The 20,078-nt window shown below is 35.6% G+C and overlaps 1 long non-coding RNA gene across 3 annotated transcripts in view; it reads left to right on the top strand.

Annotated features, from left to right (window-relative positions):
- LOC116170386 overlaps positions 1 to 20,043 on the top strand; it is a 101,146-nt gene extending 81,103 nt beyond the window's left edge. Inside the window, exons 1-2 of one of the 3 annotated variants that reach the window (XR_004145225.1) lie at positions 17,365 to 18,011; positions 18,252 to 20,043. This is a non-coding gene — a long non-coding RNA (uncharacterized LOC116170386). Of the gene's footprint in view, positions 1 to 17,364; positions 18,099 to 18,251 lie in introns of those variants that run through there. The other 2 variants (XR_004145224.1, XR_004145223.1) reach the window with 2 other exon arrangements.
- Positions 20,044 to 20,078: the final 35 nt, after the last annotated feature.

The raw sequence follows: 20,078 nt of genomic DNA, 5'->3' as shown, positions 1-20,078 counted from the left end.
TGTTAGTTAGCATGGCCAAACGATCTGCAAAATAAGGGCGAAGGGCTTTGAGCGAAGAGTGGACTAGCAAATATTTATTTGTCCATTACAATGTTAGGTACCTACCTATAGTTAGTGTTGTTAAAAACGCTTCTACTGTACCACTATTTGTAAATTAACTTATCTCGTAATATTCATTTCAGAAAAACCCGTTTGTTTTCTTTGCAAGGAAAACGTTTATATTTTTTCGTACTTCCGGGACTAAAGGAAGAACTTCACTCCTTTATGAGAAGTACTGAAGTGTCACTTTTTGTCCCGCCGGGATTAAATTTAGACGAAAATCCCGGAAGGATGAAATTACTAACAAGGCAATTTCAGTAGGTTGTTCCACATTTTGTATGCGGCACTACTTCTTAAACGCATCGTACTGCTGCTCATATAGTTTTTTAGATTTCGGTGGTATCCATTCTATACCTAGTTTGGCTGCTTTTTATCAATATAAAATACACCTTTGTCACCGACCACCCCACCACCAAAATTATGACACTAGCAATGACAGTTTCCAAATTATTTTTGTTACCATACCATAGTGATTGTCATACCAACGCAACGTTCCTATGGTAACTTGTTAAGCAGCGATTTTTTGAAAGAACGCGTTCTCTAACTCCATACATATTAAGTGTTTCAGTTTCGGAAGTACGAAAAATATCGTATATACCTTGCGACTGAAGTAGTGGTCTTAATCCCTCAGGTAAATTATGGCCCTCCCTTCGGTCGGGCCATAAACTTTACCTTCGGGATTAAAAGTACTACTTCAGTCCCGCGGTATATAATATACTATTTTAAAGAATATAATCTGAAAAGCCATTACGAAGCGAAACATTGCTGTGTGCAATGGTCAGTTCAAAATGAACCATGCACCTTAAATCTAGCTAGCTCTGTCATTAAAATTTTCCCAGGACATCCCGTCACAATATCAAATTCAAATTCCAAATTTTATGACAACTAACGGCCACGATCAAATTCCTTAAATTCCAAAAAGAGTTACACAAATCTTGAAAACACTTGCCAATAAACCTTGGGTACGCATCAACAAATTGATCATAATTTATCTGGATCGTTAAAAGGGTTCGAATAAACACACGATTTACATGAATCAACACAGGCAACATTTATTCTAAACTTCTATTAAACAAAGTGGATTATAACAAAATCCGTTTTGCGTTCGATAACAATTGAAGAAATTAATGAAAACTTAAACTAGTTACGGTTTTCTGGAAACATCCCAAATATCCGGGCAAAAACAACTAATTATGACAGAGAACTAACACACTCGCAAACTTAATGTACTACATTACACTATTACATATTACACTATACCAGCCACGTCATTGTAATGGCACCCGGCATGCGGTGAAGAAATTAATGAACTTCATCGACGCCACAATTTCGAATAGGAAGTACGTTTTGATTCCACGCATCGGTATGATTCCGAGCGACAATCCATTCAACTTTAAACGTTTACAATTTCCAGTGCGACTTGCATTTTGTAACGTAAAGGCAGTCGCAGTGTTTGTGAGATCAATTTGGAAAATCCATGTTTTACACATGACCAATTGTAGGTCGCCTGATCTCGTGTCGGAAAACTTTCAAGTTTATTTACGCGCCAGAAAACAAAACTAACAATGTTATCTATCAAAAAGCATTACAATAATCACTATGTTTTTGAAATCAATATTTTAATTATTTATTCCAATTCGAATTAAATATTCTAGCTAAGACAGGACAACGCCTGTCGGGTCAACTAGTTACTTATATTTTCTAATCCTCTCGTTCCAGTTTAACCCTTTCCACCCCCTACTGAAATGAATGGTTTAATCCTTTCTTGTTGATGGCTCGCTTACACTTAGATAATGACATTTTGGAATACAAATTTCAAATAAACAAGTTGGAAAGCACTCGATGCGTCGAGCTACTTTTCTGTGACGGATCGAGGTTTTACTAGCAAACTCATTAATTTTATGTTACAGTTTTACTATGAATGAAACTTTTTGTGCTGAAATATAATCTGCATGCATAGAATTGTGGCACAAAGCTAATTCTTCAAATCCGAGCATTCTACGATGATTCCTTCGAGAGTTATACTTAAAAAACCTTTACAGCTGACCCTCCGACCGACCGAACAGTCAAAGTCAAAGTGATAGTATATTAAGATACAAGTGTCTAATCAATTCTTTAAGGGCACGACGCGAAGCGGAGTGCCTTTAACGTTGCAAGTGCTTTAAAGACTTGATTATACGCACTATTTAACACGAAATAATGAACGCCGGGATGCACTTAACGTTGGTTTGGTTTTGCATAGTGCGCGTGCGGGACATGTCGGGCTCTAGCCAATAAGATCACCCTGGGCATAACACGTGATGAAAAAGCTCGCACCGATACAGTGGGGCATATTATTATAGTTTATTAGACGTAGAAAGATTATGGACACATATCGTATACCGTATACCTTTATAATCAAACACATTTTAATTAGTAATCAGTAAAGTTTATTGTTCAACAGATTCTTAGTAATCCATAAATGAACAAACATAAAAGTAAATATAGAAGCGTATACATACTGCATTATTAACATTATTATAAAAAAAGTTAAAAAAAAGATAAATGGAATATAATTATTACAAATCAGTGAGAAAAGTAAACAGACAGTAACAGAAAAGGGTATGTGTATATATTGGTACACATAATGTTGCAAAGTAGAAAGCAAGATGTAAGAAAACCCCTACTGTTGGGACCTATGACCAAATAATGTATTTTAACATGCAAATGAGTTAAATGGATAACAAAATAATAGTTATTTGCACAACTAGTTCGCCCTCATTAAACAAACTGCAAATTCACTTTCAAAATGTGTTGTATACGAAATTTTTTTGTATAGTGATCCTTAATAAGACATAATTGAATAATATCATTGACATTCGCGATTTACTGTCACTCAATTGATGAAACTGTTCATAGATAGGACTAAACGCCATGGAAACGCATAGTATAAATCGTGAATTCCATACGATTTTTCGTTAAAAAAGTCCGGTAATTTGATAACTATGCAAAAAAATAGTATATTGTTTACCAAGGACGAGAAGTGAGTTTTCGGGAAATTTCGACGTGTCAGCAGATCTCATTCGCCCGTGGTAAACACTAAATTTTTTGTATTAGTATGCTGGAAATTCTTGTATATAAACGGCTAGTCACCACAGGCATAGAAATCAAAAGTCAGAGAAGTAAAATTTCTCTGCCTGTTTTCCGCTTCTCTGCCCCTAGCAACGAAACGATACTTCGCTGTTTGAATGTGATCAGCGAAATGTCACATTTGACGCCCATTTTTTGTACCAAAAAGTGTGACAAAATATAAAAAATATCCATGTTTATATCATGCCTTATTCAAACCATAGTGTTGTGAGTAAGCAAAATCTGTCCTTCGGAACTAAAACTACCCAAAACCTAAAGATAATAGAAAAAATGGCGTATTTTCGAGTGCTACGAAAACTTGAATTTTTGACATCCATACTCAGCCTAACAATTTAAAAAAAATAGAAATGACACATCTGATGCAAGGTATTATGATAATTTATATAGTGTTTAATCAATATACCATACCCAAAAAGTTAATAAAATATGGTTGGATGCACGTATATTAATAATGATAACCCTTGGGAATCACACAGTGCCAATACTATTTTTTATGAAAAATGAAGATTCGTACAGCTACACTCTGTAAGGAGAGCCTTATGAAAACTCAAGAAACTCAAAATAAGAACAAAAATATAGGCCTTTCGATACGAATTAGAAATATGCTCGCAAAAGATGTCAAACACGATTCAATCACTGTAAGTGTTTAAGAAGGCCCTAGGAGCTGACTTGTTCTCTCTCGAGCATTTAACGATTAATCACTATTGCAAACAGATAAGCTGTAGGAGAGTTCACGTACATCCCTTGGTTTCCTGAAGTTTAAATAGCGCCACATAACCAGCGTTTCCATTCACGTTTCATAAAGAATGTGGAAAAAGTTATGCTTAATTTTTCGAAAACACTTTAAATAAAATTCACATAGGTACCTATATTTAGTATTCAGAACATTTTTGTTGACTTATCGCGCAAACCACAAGTAAGAATAAAATAATTGTTCCAATGCGTAACCTAACGGAGAATTTACAAAGTGCAATCTGCAGCAACAAGTAAAGCTAAGCTTAGACACCCCTTGTTCAGCTCTTCCTTTATCCTTCCGCCGTTACCCTTGATATCGATTTGTTCCATTAAGCAGTTTTAAAGTTCCGCATCGTTCGTTTAGAGAGCTTGGTTTGTTTTCACAAACTGCCATAATGAGTAAACTCGTTCTACACCGGAATATTTTATTATAACCGAAAAACATCAAAGGCCTCCGTCAATATTTGTGAAGACTGGAAGTGTTTTTACGTGCTGGAGTCTCGACAAATATTACACTTCATGTTGACGGAGATCAGTATATATTGCAGACGGCGCGGCGTATGAAATATTTACGAGCTTACCGATGATCGTGGAAACCATTCATCAATATATACCTTTTATGCAAACATTCGAGGAGCAATCTGAAACACCTGGGCAACTTCTGGAAACGGCGATACGTTTTATTTATTGCATATCCAGGAAACTCAAGCGTACCAAAGTAGTTTCCAATTGAACGTTTTAATACGTCAGAGGGTTTTGTCCAAATGTCGGTGTTATAAGATGTATTAAAGCAAAATTTTTCGCTTTCATTCGGTGGAAATCGCCTATCTACGAGATGTATTTCCTCTGATAGTTTCTGTTTAATTTACATGTAAGTTAGTTCTGTGGTAGAGTTGTTATTAGTTCTTTATTTTACCGCTAGAGACCATCCAAGTATACATTTCTGGTTGTAATTCTATCCCTTCGTCTTTAATTCTGTCTGGCGTAGGAGAATATTCTGCTTTCATAGTGGTTGGTTGTCATTTCTTTAATACGCCATTACTATCTTGACTTAGTTAGTTCTTTGGAGTGTTTCTTTTTATTTCTGATGTGTTGTGGCTACTCCATTGGATACGCTTAGCGGATTTATATTTACAAGTAGTTAGCTGTGAGGTATACAAATATTGACTCAACATTATTCTTAACACGTAATTGTCTTAACGCCTTGTGTTTCTCATTGTTCTCCCCTAAGACTCCTTTTCTCTTCTGGTTTACTTTTTCGTTATTATTTACCTGAGTATTTCGGATTACGTCGCGTCGACGAAAAACCTGGATGACATTGACCCACCATCTTAAGTTAGATTGAGATTATTACTTTTGTGAATCTCTTCGGTACTTCCAATTCTACGTACATTAATTCTGTCGTTACGAAGAACATATCCTTCGATGGCCTACGTTACTTTTGTCGTTGCGAAGATTAATGGCCGTTTGCACCGACATATTTAAGTAGTTTAAGCGTAGTTTAAAATCTATGGCAACGATTTTTACTACAACGGAAGTCATGGATTTTAACCTACGCTTAAGCTAAACTCACATTCCGAAACAGATACTTACGATTGTGCGTGCTAGTTTATTTACATTTTGAATTAATTAGATTATACATTTGTTTTATGAAATTTAGTTATTTGTGGATGGTAAAGTAGTTCTTGAAGTTAACGTCACGTGTTTGCTTTTGTATACAGTGTGTCCCAGGTAGAATGAACCATAGGGAAACGGCAATGTATTTTATCACGAATTTTTTTGTCCACTCTTTTTTTCTAATACATATGATACATTTGCAATATGTCGTATTTCAAACGCAACCGGCGAACATAGACGAACTATAGAGAGCTTTCCAACGACGTATCACACATGGGGGGTCACTATTTAAGATTTAAAAGTTGGGGTGGCTGGGACGCAGGGGGTTGGAGGGGGTGCTTCGCCAACTATGTCATTGTGATTCCCCCTCCGAATTACCGAAACGGATTTTGATTTTTTTAAATATCTCGTTTATTTACTAAGACATGGGGGGTGGTAAGATTTCAAATTGCCACCCTGTATATGAATAGGTAATGTGAATTAGTGATTTACTTCTGTTTCGTGAATTAAATATCCATTGGAAGTAAAAGCATCTCTTTTGACAGCTCTTGTCCACTTCTGTAAAAATATGTTGCGCAATCAAGAACTATTTCAAATTAGTTAATGTTTAGAAAAGCTTGTTTCCCATTGTGAGTTAAAAGTACTGTATTATGATTACTTGTAGTATTTATCCCTATATGCCTACTGGTAATAAATGTATTACAAACGATTCATGTGGATTGGACCATGTACAAATCTGTTGTAATTTACATCTACTACAGATTGTTACATTCACAATACGCAACTTGGTATAATGTAAATGTTTGCTAGTTGAATTACCTGTGCTTAAACTCAAATTGTAATCCTTTTTATAAATCAAGCTCGCTCAACTCGTTTGTTACTGAAAGAGTGAAAATCGCCCACAAACAGAAATTAACTGAGGCTGAAACAGAAATACAGTAGCAATTAAACTCAAGTTGTAATGAGCATTCGAAATTGTTTTGTATACATGACTGCCAGTTAATTAGGTATTGACTTTTGAATATGGAAATGCATTAAAAGACTTATTCATTTAGAGCCGGTTTTTATAGTACCGTTAAGTCTGCCTGGCGGTTAGTTCCCAAGGGAGAAATGGGATTCGCATAGGAGGTTATATATCGATTATAGAATATGTTTAACTAACATCAAAAACCAGCCCTTTTAAGTCACTTATATTTATTTCGTTAGGTATCTAATAAAATCCATTGACAGAACACTAAAAGTTGACATTAAGTTTATGACAAAATTATACTCCTTTGGAAGCGAATTGGAACCATAAATATAAATTTATTACCGGAATAGAACTGCTTTGCTTGCGCTTCATACAAATAAAGGTTTCTTTTTGAAAATTTGAACCTTAAAGAGACTAGAAAGGATATTTTGTCAGTTCATCCTTTTTGGATGAAAGTTGAGTCGAATCGTTTCTCGTTTTTCGAAGTTTCTGATACTAGGTCCACCTCCTTTTTACCGAAATCGCGCAGTGGTTTATAAGAGACGTCCGGTGTCTGAACCTCATAGTTTTTATGTTATTCAATATTTTTCATAAAAGTACTGTAGCAACACCAGAAATTTCCATAGACTTCGAGGCCCCATGTAAAATTAGTCATTGGCGATAAAGAACGAAGGCGGATGTGACGTCATCTTTCCGAGAAATATGACGTATTTTATTCTGGAATGTTTGCAATCGCTCGGGAGCACTCGACTTTACTATATTAATTAAAAATCGCCAACAACCCTAAAGACTAGGGTTCTTGCTATACATCTGCAGTGCCTTCTTTTTTTCAATACCATTAAGGGTTTTAGTTTTAGCAAACTTCCTAAAAGATGACTTCAATTGACTTGATCTACGTCTTAACCCACGATACGAAAGAACGCATGATTCAGCATCCATTTTCTGCATCCCTTCTTCTGTGAGGAGATACGTTGGGAAAGGAGCAACTTCACTCCTGAGCACGTTTCTGAGGTCTCTGATTATTTGATTATGCACACTGGTTGGAATGATATTTTAGCCATTGATTGAAAGATGGTTAGGTTTCCTTAATCCCTTTATCGTCGTGTTAAAAATAGCAAGCTTAGGTCCTACCGTCTCGGTCATTTCCCTGTAAACAGCATTGTATTGTGTTCAGAACTTCAATTTACTTCGTGCGCTGCTTCCCATTTGAAATTACAATGGCAGATGTCATTAGAATGCGCAATCATCTGTTTCACTTTATCTACCATTGCGATTAAAGTGACCACCTTATCTCCCACCCTGTTAAAGAGCGACAGCCCACTCATTCAAACCTATTAAAATGTCAGTTTAACATCTAGTATAAAATAAATAAAATAAAATAAGTAAACACATAAAGAGCGTTTAAAAAAGCGGCAGAGCACCTCGGTGTGACTCCACGGTGTCATTGGATTTGACCAACTTTCAATTGGCTTGTTACATATGGTAGATATGTAAACTGTGCAAAGTTTGAACCGAATAGGTTCAAGGGTGTTTTCCAGAGACAGAGAGGCGTGACCCCAAGGGGTCATTGGATTTGACCTATTTTCAATAGGCTTACTAGTATTACTTGTGGCATATAGGTCACCTGTGCAAAGTTTGAACCAAATCGGTCCAAGCATTTGACAGTTATCGTGTTCGCGGACAGACGGACAGACGCCGGACACCATCGACTCCCCTATAAAGCTTGTATCGCTTTGCTCTGCCGCTTAATAAATTTTATACTTCTATTACTCTCATTATTCATTACCAATTCCTGGTTTTAAATTTGATCTACTTGTACATTGTGTATATGTCGTACTATTTTAGTGAAATCCGTCATTCCATGAAACTAGTCGTTCACTGAAACTGTGGCAGAGTGTAGTTTCTAGGGCTAAGCGATTGGGTTCCCCTCCTTTTCGAGGTCGATAAATGGTGTCCCTTATCAATCTACAAGGGGAAGAGAAACTACCTCACAGCGTTTCACTAAATGACTAGGCTTTTCGTAAGGGAAGGGAGTCAGAGATGTTCCAAGATGATCGAATGGTCATAAATAGTTACCTTGGATTTTGGGTAATTTTTTTTACAATACTTTAATGAACTATATTTCCGCTAATATTGTATCTACCTAACAATTCGTTTCACCAGCCAAACTTTAGCAAACTTAGTGCCCTACAACTTTTTAATGCGCTATGATACAAAAAATAGTCTTATTTCACGAGATATAAGCCACCCACTGAAAAAACAAAAAATTTTGGACTTTTAGGGCCTCCCCTAAGTTGGCACACGGTCCTCGAGGTCGAAAAATTAGATATCCTGGCATGTCCTCAAACAACCTCTAAAAATTCCATTAACTTTGAAATACTTCCCAGCTCCCAGCTAAGTTTTCAGAACTGACAAACCCTTAGGCTGTTCAAAATTGTTCCGAGTATTTGGAATTTTCAGAACCTACCAATTGTTTATAATCTTTACATTTTCCGGAACAGAAACCTATTTAAGTAATCCTCAGAAGCTGCTGTACGTCATAGACACTTAGCATCTTTCGAATTTTCTCAGATTCTTCCAAATATATGATATAGCAGAAATTCTACGTTGACTTTATCTTCCCGATAAAATCAAAATTTAAGAATGGGACAATCTGAAGTCGTCTATTACGGCGACATTATTACCGCACATTTCAAAAATCAAGTGTCTTATTACGGGGGTTTTTCCGTCCGTGTATTCGTCCTTCTGTGTGAGGAACCCGGTCTCGGCACTGGAAAATCGTAGAAAGCTCATTGATATCTATTTTGTTTTTTTTTCGTAATCACTTCGGAATGATGCCAAATTTAGGCAACGTTCTCAATTTATTCGTTAATGGACAGGAATTAGAGTCCTCGTGTCACACTCTATTTTCGGTTAAGTTGGTGGAGAGAAATCTTTATTTATTCACAAATTTCATCGAAGAAATTGCACAAACATCGTGCATAGACCTCTTAACTTGTTTATCAAAAGTGCCGGAGAAAAAATAGTCTTTTGAAGGTTATCGATTACAGTACGTGTACATAATTATCAATTCTTCACTTGCTAAGCACGTACTTGTTGCTAAGAACCCATCCATCATTGGCAACGAATGCGCCACCGATTATGAGTTATTAAGCATACACTTTCGTTCCAGAATCGGCGTGTCTGAGGGTTAGTTTCACTACCTTCTGCTCAATTTGAGCGACAGTTAAGTTCTAATTGTTTATATGGAAAGTAAGTGTCAGTTACACTGAAACTAAACCTTAAAGGATATTGTTGCATTTGATTTCTAAAATCGCACAGAATTTCTTTAAAAATTAATAAAGTACGTGTTACTTCACAATGAGAACTTGAAATTATTCATCATCTTTCCTATTATAAGCAACCTTGCTCTCCAGATCAATTCCTTAACACAATTGTTCAAAAACTTCTCTGAGGAAATGGAAAGACCTACCCTTACTCAAACATTACACAATGCACTACTCATTCACAGACGTCGATTTCCCGTGTGAATCAGTTCTAAATTGACTCGTACGCATATGACTTGTGGACAAACCTAACAGAAAGTGCTTTGAACCAATTAAAAGGATTACACACTCCCCAGTATGCACGGATCGTTTCCAGGTAAATGGAGCATCGTTGGGCATTCCGTATAATTAGATAACGGCCAGTATCTCCCCCGTGAAAAAAAGATACCGCCCGAATTAAAATCTTTCGAAAACGATTACGGTATAAATATTTCGCCTAATGCAATGGCTCGCAAATTATCACAGTTCACAGAAAGGGGTTTTAATACAGCAACAAGTTATAAAATGTAGATACAATCTTATCTAGATTTTACTCGGGTGATTATTAACATTCAAAACAAAAAGTGCACAATACTACTGGTAAACAAATTATAGGTAACAAATTTATTAATCAACAACATGCTCTAATAACAGAAACAATTCATTTGATACTGGATTACATTAAAAAGGCATTAATACTATCTATTAAAAATGCATGACAATTTCATACACAGCACAGCATTAGAAGTCCCTTAACATTCAACAAACATGACTAGAATACGTTAAAGTTACAGGGATAATGAAAGGGTTAATTAACAATCGAGCCACACTAAACATTCATCTACCTTTCGAAAATACATAAACATCCCTTTTCCGCTTTTAGGTTAGAATTCACGTACAGTTCACGAACGGTAAAAATGTGAAAATTAACTGAAACTCATTTAGGGGTTGCTTTAGAAAAATGCCGGCATTTATCGTGCGAGTGTTGGTCGGTTTTCAACATACTGTTTAAGTTAATTATATGATTGTTTGTTGGAGACGATCTACACTAACAAGGGGTTCAAAAATAACTAATTTCCATCACGATTTCCCTGTTCCTGTTTTAGAATGGTTTCTCCTGTTGGATTATTATTGCCTACACTAACCTTCACCTAGCGGGAAATTACGAAAATACTCGCCTTGCGTACAGTAAACTGTTTTCGTTCCAATTTGACTTTTTAATCAATAAAACGCATTCAATTTAGGTAGGCATAAACGTATAATTAAATCAGAACGTTTATACTCATCACACGCTTTTAAAATAGCCTTCGGCGTGTTTATTTATACATGCCAGTGTGTTTAAAATTACGGAGCGCTCTCGCATTTTCATTTTAGTTAAATGTGGAGCTATTAAAAAGTGTACAATTTTTATGGCACAGAAAGAGGTAAATGACGTGATTTATGAGAATCATAAACGATATACATTGTACCACTCTACCCGCGTCATGCATTAAAACGCGCAAAAATTAGGCAATTTTCAACAAACTATAGGTACAATTTGTAAAACGGGGTCCATATTGTTTACTTTATTCTGAAAAAACGAAAAGTTATTTTCATGGATGTTACTTAGTAAGGCAGTTTTCTCTACAGAAATTTTAATACTCCTTGAAAATGGTAACAAAGAGCCATTCTGGAGTTGCTTAACACCAGAGGGAGAAACCAGTAGGGAACTTCGGCGAACAATTTGGGGATTTCAAGGGATCTCCGACGATTTCAAGTGATTTCGAAACTATATCCAGGCTTGAAAGTTCTCCAAAAATCTTTAGATGACTTAGTTTTGGTACTTATATGGTGTAAAGAATTCTTTAGACTTTAGAGTATGGTCTAGATAACATTTTTCTGAGGTGCTCACAGTATTACCTATAGAAGTTTATAGAAATTGCACTATGCCGGACTATTGTATGTATGTATGTATGTATGCTTTATTGGTGATTTATACTTACAAGTATTTTCACACGTCATTTTGCACAGACATAATTGACCATAAATAAAATTATCTACCAATACAATATAAATTTAAAACCTATTTTCTTAGACAAGATGACAATTAGGTAAAATGACAAAGGACAAAATAAATATACATTTAGACAACAAAATCGCAACATCTTCACAAACAGAGCTAGCAATCTAAGTCATTGAAACTATTGTTCAAAAATTCGTTTAGTGAGTAGAATGCTCGACGTTTTAAATATTCCTTTACACTAGCTTTGAATGATAGTGAATCTAAGTTTTTAGTTTTCGTGGGTAATGCATTATAAAACTTCATCCCATAATATGATACGCCATCCTTTGTTTTATTGAGCCTATGAAAAGTTATGTAAATGTGTTCTTTGTTCCTTGTGTTATAACTATGCAAATCCTGTTTTACAGTTTGTGAAACTATGTTCTCTTTAATATAGAGTAGGCATTGAAGTATATATGTACAAGGGAGTGTCAAGATACCTAGCTCAACAAATCCACTCCTACAGCACTCTCTGTACTTGATATTTTTTATTATTCGGATACACTTCCGTTGTAAGGCAAATAAAGTATTTGCATGTTTCGAATGGCCCCATGCAAGAATTGCATATGATAAAATTGAATGAAAAATGCCATAATAGGCTGTAATTACAGTTTCCATTGAAGCAACTCTTTTAAGATTCCTGATAACAAATATAGCTTTAGATAATTTAGCACTTTGAATAGCTACATGTCTGTTCCAAGTTAGATGTGGATCTAACGTTACTCCCAATATCCTAAAATCTGAATTTTGATTAATGAATTTTTGTTTCCTTAGCGTTAGTGTCATGGTTTGTGTCTTTGATGCATTTAAAGCGCTGTGTTGTTTGATTTTACCCATTTATCAACTCTTCCTATAGCTAACTTCATGCACTCATTGATTTCTTCTTCACTATCAAATTGTTTAATAAGAGAAGTGTCATCAGCAAACATAATGTGGTCGGTGTATAGGTCACAATGCGGAAGATCATTAATATATATAAGGAACAAGATGGGCCCCAAAACAGATCCCTGTGGCACACCGTGCTTTAATTGTGACAATTTTGAAACACCATTATCGTAAATTACATACTGTTGTCTATTTGATAAATAAGAGTGGATTAACTGTGCACTTTTGTTTCCAAAACCATAATTTCTTAGTTTATCGATTAAGATTTTATGTGATACGCAGTCAAATGCTTTGGTAAAATCAAGACCTGCTAAACTAATGTATTTTTTATTTTCAAATCCTTTCATAACTGTTCTTGCTAAATTACTCACAGCCAGAGCAGTAGACTTCCCTTTTCTAAACCCAAATTGCGATTGACTAATTATATGATGATCCTCGAAATAAGTTTCCATTTGAAGTTTTAAAACAGATTCAAAAATTTTGCTAAACACGGGCGTCAAAGAAATAGCTCTATAGTTATTAGGATCAGACAAGCAACCTTTTTTAAAAATTGGTACTACTTTAGAAATTTTTAATACGGAAGGAAACGTACCACTCGCAATACATTTATTAATTAACTTTGTCAATGGAGATAGTATAACATCCTTCATTGACTTCACAATTTTTACAGTAATGTCATAAGGATCTTTGCTACAGCTATTTCTTAGTCGATCGATACACTCCCTAATTGTACTAAAGCCCACTTCTTTAAAGCTAAAGGTAAAATGGCTCAATTCCATAAAATCTAAAGGATCTATATCATGATCAATTGGAATATTGTTAACAATGTTATCAATTGAGTCAATGAAATAGTCATTAAAAATGTTACAATTCAGTTCAGCGCATGGTTCAAATTTTGCTGTGTTCTTGCCTTTAATGATTTGCCACATCGCAGCTACCTTATTTTTAGAGTTTTTTTATGAATTTATCATTTGTCATCTTTTTCGCTTTTGATAATTCATTTTTGTATCTCAATTTCACATTTCTGAGCATCTCCTTTGTGACTAGAGATGAATTAGATTTTTAGATTTAAGCATATCACTACAGAGTTGCAGTGTTGAACGTAGTTGCTTTAAGCTATCAGTAAACCAGTTTACTTCCCTGGAAGTAGAAGTTGCAAGCCTACACTTTAGAGGAAAAGTGGTAACAATAGTCTCTGAGAAAAGTGTTACAAACATATCGAATTTAGTCTCGGAATCAATTCGTTCGTCACTGATAAACTCCCAATTGACATATTGTAATATATTATACATGCGAAATAATCCAATGTTGGTGATTGGTCTATATGTAATTCTACCATTATTTCCACTACAATCTTTATGGGAAGTGATGCCAAGGGTAAAACCAACAGCATTGTGATCAGAAAAATATGTATCAAAGACCGTAACTGAAAAGTCTGGAATGTTTGTAAAAATATTGTCCAGACATGATTGCATTCTAGTGTTCTCAAAAACGGACTGCTTCAACCCAAACGTTAGAAAAATGTTACATAGCTGGTGCGCTTTTTCATCTTTAGTATTGAATTTGACGTTAAAATCGCCAGTAATAATGATTAATTTACGAAAATTTAAAGTTTCTAACATATGCAGTAATTGCTCCATAAATATATCGAAGTCTCCGCTGGGTGAACGATAAATAGACACAATCTCAATGTTATGATATTTTAAACCAACCACTTCAAAATTAACTTCCTTCGATAAGCCCAACAAATTCAAAGGTGTACATTTATAAGAATTTTTGATGAGAATGCAAACCCCACCGTGTATTTTACTCGAACGGCAAAAACTCGTTACAACACGATATCCTTGTATACTCAACACTTCGCACCTTTATCTTAAAGCCAAATCTCAAAATTTTTGGGTGCGTAAGTGCGTTTGATATTTTCGCATAGCTGGACAACATTAAGGATATCATATTAGTATATTAAGATACAAGTGTATAATCAAGTCTTTAAAGCACGCGCAACGAGTTTAAGGGCACGACGCAAAGCGGAGTGCCTTTAACGTTGCAAGTGCTTTAAAGACCAATTATACACGTGTATCTTATAGTATTTTTTATTATACCTGCAGTATAATTTAAAAATAGGAAATACAATGAAGTCATATTGACGTTATACTCGAATACATGTCTAACTAAGTGGACTGGGTGTTCGTAATTTCACGATTGCCATGGAAATGTCACTTGACGTTTGCTTATAAAAATCATCGTCTTTGTGAATTAAACGATTTCCGTTGAAAAAGATAATACACCGTCCATTAAATCGATTGTCGTAAAATCAAAACAAACGTTGGTAGGTGTAAAATCCAACTCCAGTAAAGCCTATTATAAAGAATATGAAAAGTTGTTTCCATTGATGAATAGGAAGTTACTTACGAATACAGTCTTAAATGCATCCATAATGCTGGCACATATGAAGGAAATGTCAAAGGTATTTAAATCTTCTATATTTTGGTGCATTCATTCAAAACTTTAAAGCAATGCTGATGCGATTAAAAAGTGGAACAGATTTGGAAGCATACCCTAAATTACGCGCGTTTGTGAAAGCTTCAACCAAAGGATAGGTACAAAAGCCAAAGAAATGTTCTGCATTTACAGAAAGCGACCTAAGAGGATTTTTTATTTCATCCAGATGACAGTTTCAAAAGTCATACTTGAAGTATCGTTACTTATCAACTTTAAAGCACGTGTGTTTTAAAGGCCCCTTTTCGCACGCATTTGAGTGTTTAAAACGGAGATTGTGATTCAGGTATAATAAAAAAGAAATTTAAAAAACTCCTGGCCTACTCGACTTCCCTCGTCATAAAAAGTGAAAGATTACAGCTTAGAATAGCCTAATGGGCCTTCCTGCTCTAGCTAAATTCTCGGAAGTAAGATACAAAAACCTTTCCCATATAAAAATATCTAGAAGCTTTCGGATTAGGTAAATTTATCTGTGAAGGAAAAATTTTTTCCGATAATTAACACCTTAGCAGCTAACCTGCAATAAAGATCTGAGTCATGTAAAGAGATCTATCAGTGGTTTGATTTTCTGTCTAGTAGACAACAATTGCTTTAGGCGAACGAAAGGTAAATGCTGACATTTTTGTGAAATATACTATGAGGATGTTCAAAATCAAAATTCAAGAAATACTCGTGTTGTATCTTATTGTGAATAATTGCAAGAAATACTTAGAACACATTTTATAATTCACACATAAACATTTTACAATAAATATTACATTTGAAAATCTATCATGACAGATGCCTACTCTGACATAAATACAACAACTCGTACCTAAGATTTTTCCGAATATTAAAATATCAATCAGAATTTTCCTATGCTGTTAACAAATTGCAGAAGTGAACATTCATTTCCAAGTTGGCTTCAAGACGGACTTAGTTTTTAATTAATGAGTATAGAATACGGCGTACTGAGAGAAATTGATTTTGAAGACATCATAAATGTTGCTCATAAGAAATCAAGAAAGAAGCTGGCAATGGTGTTTTTTTATACATCTTGAACTGGTAAAACTTTGGTGTTCACACCAACCACCATATTTTACCCACTGTACCGGTTAGGTACAAATTGGGTGATTCGTTAATTCTGACCCAAGGAAGGGTGTTGGTATCTTGCAAAAAGTTAAAAATTTTTTCAGGGTCGTGGTGCAAATTCTTCTTGCAATTTCTTCGTCTTGTTATGTTGAAGTACTTTTGGAACTTACCTTTTTGTACATTTACTTCCAGCTAGCTCAGATAAAAATAGTAGAATTTAATTCATTTTTATTTCACTGATTTCTCATTAATTGTCAATAATTTGTTAGCCAAATTTGGAAATATATTAATTTAGAACTTTATACTTTATATACTAGATAGTTTATGTAATTTTTATAGTCCCCTCTTTGACACAAAAACTCTTTTCCCATTTGTAGAACAATAATAACTCCAAAAGGTTAATTAAAAATTGAAATACATTTTTTATTATTATATCTTGAAATAGGTAATGAAAACTAGAATTCTGACAGCCACTCTAAAAGAGCGGCACCTAAATTTAATTGAAATTGGTATCTTTTTAATTGTTGCAATTACAGCAGTCGCTGACCTTAGCTGGACGAAGCTGTTGTCGTCTCGATTCGAATTTCCACCGCTTTGTTTTTTGGTAGACTTTACGTAGCGATTTTGGCAACTCGTATGTCTATACTTTTTTCTCCAATTTATTTTACTTGATATCTTCCTGATCCAATTTCTCCAATAATACATCGCTGACGTGTAAAAAACAAAACGCGCGATTATTCAATTCTCTATTCTATTTACCAATGGGAGGTTTTATGATGCCGACGATGAAGCCGCAGTACGTTTGCTTTATTACAGCGTTGCGACGAATATTGGCACTAAACTTTTTTCTAGTACTCACTTTTATAAGTCACTTGACCCTTAACTATCGGACCAATCCGTTTTTAAAATAACACTATCGCCAATTGTTTCATATAAATCGCAATAATTGCACGCTATTAATGTACGTGGCTGCTTGTGGCTGCTAATGTCTCATTTCTCACGCATTACATACTCATTAAAATCCAGATTCCTGCAACTTCGTCTCAATTCATTTGCTTACCTAATGTTAAAATAATGTAACGTATTTTAATACGAACACTGTGAACTAAATTTAACCTTGGAGTTAAGCCCCATTCAGATAGGTGGTAGTGCGGTGCCGTTGCCTTGTTGTGCGGTGCGGGATGGTGCTGTCATGTTGACATTTGCTTTCACAATCACCGCAAAATTGGCCCGCCTACACAAGTATGACCAATCAACGACAACAGCAGCAGCAAATTTGCTTTGACAGATCGCCACGACAAATATGTTGCACTTCTATTGGTGCTTGCTATCTGTAGTGCAGAAAGTTTGAAGTTTACATACTTTCGGCACGTGGCTGCAATTCGTCTGCACTGCACATGTCATTGTGAATTGCCATATGGGTATGCGTATTTCAAGGCACCGCATCGCAACAGCACTGCACTACCACCTATCTGAATGGGGCTTTACACTGTCAAAATCAAATTCTACCGATCTACCGTATTAAAACAAAACGGAATTAGTTTCAAATTTATACAGCTCATTAGAACCCATCATCGAACGAGTATGGCGCAACATTTTGTTCAAAGGCCAAAGGGTCAATTGTACATATCGAGTTCGGTGGCGCCTAATTTTATACATGGTACAATATGGATCCAAAATAACTTCTTTAAAACAAATGAAGATCTGGCTAACATACTAATGCCCGGTTACACAAAAGATGATTAAGGTTAATCAATGATTAAAAATATTAGAATGTTAGCAACCATTGAATATACGCTTATTTGTTTCCCATTCTAATATTTTTAATCAGTGATTAACCTTAATCATCGTTTGTGAAACCGGGCATAATTCATTTGGATATTGTTTTTCTTTGTTTCAGAGTGATTGATTGCGAACTTATTGAATGACACAGAAGAACACCATTCTGAGGAAGGCAAGAACTGATCATGACTAGCACTCGCAAAAGACGTCGCGTCGAAGCAATGCCATGGTGCGGCTGCGGCGAAATCTTGCAGACTGTTCGAGATGGGAGATACACAAAAATAAGTATTGAACCTGCGCTTGGTGTGCATTTATTTTTTCGGCATCTCACTGGAAAAAGGTTCTGTGGCACCCTGTACAACAACAACTTGCGGCTCAAAGTCAGAGTTCCATTATCGCAAATAAAATTGGTCCTTCTGCGACTTACCTACCCTTTTTTAACGAAGCATGAAATCTAACGAGTTTCTCACTACGTTATTCCTAACGCACTACAAATCAACACTTTCGTAGGCAAACTTTGCGCTATTATTTCCTCTTATTGGTTTGATGTACAGTTTCCATTATTATCAGAAAAGAAAAACCAAAAGTTATAGAATTTATTTCCTACAATTGTGCTTGTATATATGCGTTTTGTGTAATAGGATTAACCGTCATAATAGAATCGTATAATTTTGCTAAAAACATCGATCTAATAACAGGATCGCCCCCTGCGTCTTCTGCTACGGCTTCTTCCCCGCGACGAGGATCGACTTGAAGAAGAAGCACTTCGCTTCCTTCGCCGGCCTTTTCCCCGTTTTGAACCACCACGTGAAGAGGACCGACTCTTTGACGAACCACCCTTCCTCCTACGGCGAGCCTCAATAATGTCCAGCGAGACGTTGCCCAAGTAATATTTCTCCCCTGCTTTGCGTATAGCGCCAAACTCAATTCCGCTTTCTAGCATTGGGATAATGTACTTTTCGTATTTACTGGCCACACGATATTTGTCCGTGAGAAGGTTCCGCAATTCCTCTTCAGACACGCCATCATTGGTTGACGATTGCCTCAGGGCGCGTAATATCAAATTGGAGACCTTATTGGCGTTAGAAGACATAGCTAATGCAGTTTTCTGATTTTGCGTGAAACACCGAAATTTGTCACCTGAAATTTGTTTACTAAACAAAACAAAATTTGGGTTACTACAAATATCAAAATGTAATAAACGCTATGCAAATGTGTTTTGCAGAAGGCTGAGGCATTGTGTTGTGTTACTATGGTACGACCGTACATTTGAGAGTGTTTGTTCCTTGGTTTCATAAAACTTACGCCAAAGAACAAGAGGCAATTGTGCACTTCGTGTTTGAAGCAGCACCAATGGAACCAACGTGCAAATCATAAGATTGACGAATTGTATAAGTCATTATAAGGATCGTATCAAGGCATTGTGTATATTTGCGGACAACGGCCACATTCCCCATTTTTATCTTCATAGAAAAGATGGAACTGGGGACTATACGATGGTAAGGGATTTGGGCCAGGGGTACAGTAGCATAACTATACGTAATGGATAAGTCATATATGGTCTATGCTTCAAAACCATTTTTCTCTTAGGTACAATCTCAGAAAGATATGGTCCTGAAACGTGGATAGAATCTGCACATTTTGAGAAACGATTGAAACTCTTCCCTATTCGAGGTATTGCACAATGTGTTATCTTCTCCCTCCCGACACATCTTACCCGCTTCTCTTTTGCTGACGGTATGTTCCAAAAAACTAGTTCATCTTGAAGAAATTTGCTTCTGTCCTAATACTCTAGCTAGACAAGTATTGAAGATATGGTTACAAATATTCACCTCAAGAGGTACTGCCTAACATTTTATAATGGTTTAATTTGTTGTCCTTAAATATTCTCTATTTCATAGTAATGGAGGAAACTAACAATATGCCTACACTGTTTTTTGTTACT

The sequence above is a fragment of the Photinus pyralis genome, unplaced genomic scaffold (assembly GCF_008802855.1).
Source record: "Photinus pyralis isolate 1611_PpyrPB1 unplaced genomic scaffold, Ppyr1.3 Ppyr1.4_LG5, whole genome shotgun sequence".
Taxonomy (NCBI): Eukaryota; Metazoa; Arthropoda; class Insecta; order Coleoptera; family Lampyridae; genus Photinus; species Photinus pyralis.
The sequence above is the reverse complement of the archived record's forward strand: the minus strand, read 5'-3'. Positions and strand labels throughout refer to the sequence as shown.